Below are 5,882 nucleotides of genomic sequence, written 5' to 3' on the forward strand. Positions count from 1 at the left end.
CCAGATGCCACACATGTTGATAACACCTTCCTAAGGGACATACATGCAGCCTTATAAGGAAACCCATAAAGAGATCATAAAGAGGAAGCTGTTTAATTCTGCTTTCTTGGTTTCCTTGAATGAGGTTACATTATTATTATGGAATGAAATACAAATCCACAAAATAAGCTTGTACCTTTTGTAACCAGGCTGTTAATAATCTGGCTGACAGTATTTGGGCACTCTAAGTGCCAAGCATGAGACAGGCCTGGTGCTGCCCCTTCACATAGACAAGGTGCAGAAATTGAGAGAAGAATCTTTGAAACCAAGCTAAGTGCTCTCACACCCCAGTCCAACAGAGAGAAAGGAGAATCAAAACCTTTATTCAAGAAGGCTTATCATAGGGCTATTTGTCCTGTTTTAGTTCTCACTAAAACTTAGGACACCCCTATTTTTTAAAATGAACTTGTTATTTTGAAATCATTATAGACTTATAAACTCATTATAGTATAATGAGTTCCCTCCTCAGTTTCCCTATTATTGACATATAACCACAGTATATTTGTTAAACTAAGAAATGAACATTGTCAGGACTGGGTTTGTAGCTCAGCCTTCCGTGTGTGGCACTGGGTTCGAATCTCAGCACCACATAAAAATAAAGATAAATAAAGATTTCTTGTCCATCTACAACTAAAAAATATTTAAAAAAAAAAAAACGAACATTGGCACATTGCTGTTAACTGAATTACAGACTTGATTTGGATTTCACCTATTTTTTCCTCTAATGGTCTAATATGGTGTTTTTTCTTTTTCCTTTTTGAACTGGGGTTTGAACCCAGGGGCCCTCTACCACTGAACCACATTTTTAGGGGTATCAGGGATTGAACTCAGGGGCACTCAACTACTGAGCCACATCCCCAGCCCTAGCCCTATTTTGTGTTTATTTAGAGGCAGGGTGTCACTGAGTTGCTTAGTGCCTAGCTTTTGCTGAGGCTGGCTTTGAACTCATGATTCTCCTGTCTCAGCCTCCCCAGGTGCTGGGATTACAGGCGTAAACCACATTTTAAATTTTGAGACAGGGCCTTGCTAAGTTGCCTAGGCTGGCTTCAAACTTGTGATCCTCCTACCTCAGCCTCCTGAGTCATGGTAATTACAGACATATGCCACCATGCCTGGCCAGAAAAATCTTTATTTTTGAAATACTAATTTAATTAGCTTTAAAAAAATTCCCATGGTTTGAAATGCAAAAAATACCAAAAAGAAATGTCTGTCTCACTTCTGTCCCTAATGTTGCCACATTCTTGTGAATCATTCCAGAGGTATTTTAATGCACAGACAAGCAATTAGGTATATTTTGCTCCACCTTTTTTACACAAAGGCAACACCTGTTTTGCACCCAAGTACAGGGTTGCTTGCACTAGTGAGACCCTGTAAGCAGCCCAATTGTCCCACTATGAGGAAAGGTTAAGTAAATTACATTCTGTATAGCAAAGGCCTGGCCATAGCCACAAGCAGTTACAAAAATAAATGGAATCTGTCCTCATGGAAAAGTAAGGTGTTGAATGAAAATAAAATCAAGGGCAGTGTACATTATGATTTCAATTGTGTGGAAGTTAACTGTTAGGGGAATAAAGTGTAGAAGAGATCATAAGAAACTGTAAATTATTGATACAATGAAAGGCTTGTGAGTACAATGTTTGGCTAAGAATACAAGGAAAATAAAAAGATGGGGCTTGAGCCTTTGGGAACGCAAACATCAGGATACTGAAGCTTCCACAGGTGGATGGCAAGACTGTGTTACTTTTTTCCTGGTCAAGGAAGGAAGGGCTGTTTGACCTTCTAGAATCTGTCTCCTTGGATTGACAGTGTTTGCAGTTAATTGCTTTGTGGAATTAAGAATAAACACCCCACCCAGGGCAGGAACAGGATGTAGATACTTCAGACATGATCTGTCAGGCTCAAGGCCACACATTTGTGGGTGCTCCATGTCCTAGCCCTACTCACGGCCTGCAGGATGAAAGTTGCCCCTCAGCCTGACATCCTTTCATGCACCTATCCATTGCTCCATCATCTGTCTATCCATCATCCATCTACCCACTCATTTGTTTCCTGTGTTCATTCAGCATTTATCATGTGGCTAACCCGACACCATGGCCAGGAGTACAGCTGTGCTTGAGAAGGACACAGCCCTTCCTCAGAGGGTTTAAGGTCTGTGTGGAACTTCCCCAGTGATGGGGGGAGTACTTGGGTGTCCTTACAGTGTCCTGAGGTCTCCATGCACTCCCCCCACACCGGGGAACAAGCAGGCTTTGGGTTGGAGGGAGCAGCCAAGCTGAGCTGGGAGTTATCAGGCTTGGAGTACTGAGGAGAGGAAAGGGGACAAGCAAACACCCATGCACTGTGTGTTGGACAGCTTTTCATTGCTGTGACCAAGTTACCTGACAAGGAAAAGTTTATTTCGGCTCACAGTTTCAGAGGTTCAGTTCATGGTCTGCTGAGTCCATTACTCTGTGCCCAAGCTGAGGCAGAACACCATGGTGGAAGGGTGTGGCAAAGAAAAGCAGCTCAGAACATGATAGCCAGGAGAGAGAGAGAGAGAGAGAGAGAGAGAGAGAGAGAGAGAGAGAGAGAGAGAGAGAGAGAGAACACACTAGGAGCCAGGGACAAAATATAATCCCCAAGGGCATGCACCCAGTGACCTATTTCCTCCAACCATACCCTACCTGCCTAAAGTTACCATCCAATAGTTCATTCAAATTATTAACCCATCAAATGGGTAATCCACTGATTAGGTCATAGCTCCCATGATCTAATAATTTTACCTCTAAACATTCTTGTGTTGTCACAGGAGTTTTTCAGAGGACACCTCATATCCACACCGTAATAGACTGGCTCATCAAGCCCTTTCTCAGTCTGGGCCCTACTGGCTCTTGGCAGTCACAATTTCATTTCATCTCTACAGATACTGCCATGTCCATTGTAAAGATGAGGATGCCAAAGGTAAGATAGATTGGGTGACTGGCCCAGGGCCACACAGCCTATAAATAGCAAAGGCAGGTCTTAGATCAGGAGGACTGGTTGCAGAGTATGTGGGTTTTGTTTGTTTGTTTGTTTTTGAATTGAGGATTAAACCCAGGGGTAATTAGCCACTTAAACACTGAGCCACATCCCCAACCCCTTTTTATATTTTATTTAGAGACAAGGTCTCTCTAAGTTGCTGAGGCTGGCTTTGAATTTACAATCCTTCTGCTTCAGCCTCCCAAACTGCTGGGATTACAGGCATGCATTACCATACTGGTCTCAAGTCTGTGATTTTAGCCTCTATGGTATTCTTGAAACACTTAAAACTATTTTCCTTGGCCTCAGACAGTCTCCTCATTCTTTACTCTCAACAGAGAATCCTCACTAGTGGCAGCCACTGCTGCCTTCTACACCTCTGCCCAGGCTCTTCCTTCTACCTGGAGCCCATACCATCTCTGTACTACTTTAACTTTATTTGAAGTCCATTTAAAAAACAGATCTGGGGGGAAGTGCTCGGGAGTTATATTGATCAAATTATATTGTTATATTTTTTGCATGTCTGAATATGTAACAGCAAAACCCATCATTAGGTAAAACTGTAATATATGAATAAACAAATGTGGGAGTGATGGGTACAGTGGTGGTGGTAATCCCAGCAGCTCAGGAGTCTGAAGCAGGAGGATCACAACTTCACCTGAGGTCAAGGTTGGTCCCAAGTTTCAATCTCTGAATAACAGGGCACATTCTTTTAGCTGGGTTCTCTCAGGGTTTGGAACAGAAGGACACTGGAAGGTGCTGGGGTGCTGGATATGTGTGTAAGTTCAGTGTGCCAGAGCTCTGGCCTCCAGTCCAAAACAACATTGTTCCCATGGGCCCCAGGCCCCTGCAGGTTTCCTGAATGGAAAACAACCTTTGTCTCTCACAGCCACCCTGAGGCAATGTGTGTAAGGCCTCAGATTTCAGCTGCTGCAGAGTAGTTGGCCTTTCCCTGTCTCTGAGGACTTCTCCCGGCTTTCCACCCTGACAATCTGAGCATTATTCATAACTAAAATATCTCAGAAAGCCACAAGAGCCCTGCCCTCCACCCAGAACTACAACAGTCTTCATGGCCCACGTTCTTTTAAAAGGCCATTTCTTCCTGCTGTCCATTGCTCAACCCACCGTGGGTCCTTCATGGCCCTTCAGCTTCCCTGGACAAAGTAGAAATTGCGACTGGTGTCCTTAGCTGCTCAGCCCCAACCAGGAATTTGCCCATTGACACCATTTTCCTCTCAGTGCCAGGTGCTAGGCAGCCAAGCCTTCCTCTCAGTCACCTGTGGTGAAGGCCTCACCTAGCCCTGCATGCTGTTACCCTTTCCACCCCAGCCTGTCCTAGACAACATGGACATCTGGGAGAAAGCCTCTCCACAGACAAAAGGAACACTTTTAAACTGTTAGTGAGATTGTAAATTAGTATAACCACTATGGAAATCAGTATGGAGATTCCTCAAAAAAACTGGGCATGGAACCGCTATACGACCCAGCTATATGACTCCCTGGTATTTATCCTAAAAAATTAAAGTCATCATACTATAGTGATACATGCATAACCAGGTTTATAGCAACACAATTCACATTGGCCAAACTATGGAACCAGCCTAGGTGTCCATCGACAGATGAATGGATAAAGAAAACGTGGCACATATACACAATGGAATTTTATTCAGCCATAAAGAAGAATGAGATTATGTTATTTGAAGGAAAATGGATGAAACTTGAGAATATTATGTTAAGCAAAATGAACCAAATGCAGAAGGTCAAGGGTCATATGTTTTTCTTCATGTGTGGAAGCTAGAGAGTAAAAAGGAAAGAAAGATAGTGGGGGGAAAGGTCTCATGAAAATCCAAGGGAGATTTGTAAAGAGAAGGGACCAGGGGCTGGGGTTGTAGCTTGGTGACAGAGCGCTTGCCTCACAAGTGTGAGGCACTGGGTTTGATCCTCAGCACCACGTAAAAATGAATAAACAAAATAAAGATATTGCATCCAGCTATAACTAAAAAATATTAAAAGAAAGAAAAGGGACTAGCAGGAGGGTGGAAGAAAGCGAAAGCAGAAATACTGGTCAAATTATATTGCTATATATTGGTCAAATTATATTGCTATATATTGTGCATATGTGAATATGAAACAGCAGGCCTCACCATTACATGTAATTATAATGCACCAATTTTTAAAAATGAAAAATCTGGGTGTAGTGGCTCACACCTATAATCCCAGGAACTCAGGAGGCTGAAGCAAGAGAATTGCAAATTCAAGGCTAGCCTCAGCAACTTAGCTAGGCCCTAAGCACCTAAGCAAGACCTTGTCTCAGAATAAAAAATAGAAAGTGCTGGTAATATGGCTCAGTGGTAAAACGCCCCTGGATGAATAAAATTTTTGCAGTACTGGGTGTTGAACTCAAGGCCTTGTGCATGCTAGGCAATTACTCTACCACTGAGCTCTATCCCCAGCCCTAAGACAATATTGAATTGCCAACATTTATTGATCACTTTCTCAGTGCCAAGCACTGAGCTTAGCTCCTCATATGTCTTGTCTCATTTAATACTGTGACACCCAGTGCTGTGAGGTAGGGACCGTTACCACCTCCAGTTTACAAAGAAGCTGACTCAGAGCTAGGGCTCCAGGCCAAGGACCTCCTTCCAGGAACCCATTCTGGGCCAGCCTGAATTGCTTTCAGTTCCTCACCCTGCTATGCTGGCTCACCGCCTGACTTTTGTGCTCTATAGCATAGGGACGTTAAACCCTTTGGTCATACAGTCAGTTAGAGGTTGAACCCCTGGATTCTAGAGATCCCACTGGGCTCAGATCCTGAACATTTACCACTTCAGCTGGCAGAAAAATGC

The sequence above is a fragment of the Urocitellus parryii genome, chromosome 3, assembly GCF_045843805.1.
Source record: "Urocitellus parryii isolate mUroPar1 chromosome 3, mUroPar1.hap1, whole genome shotgun sequence".
NCBI classification, from domain to species: domain Eukaryota; kingdom Metazoa; phylum Chordata; class Mammalia; order Rodentia; family Sciuridae; genus Urocitellus; species Urocitellus parryii.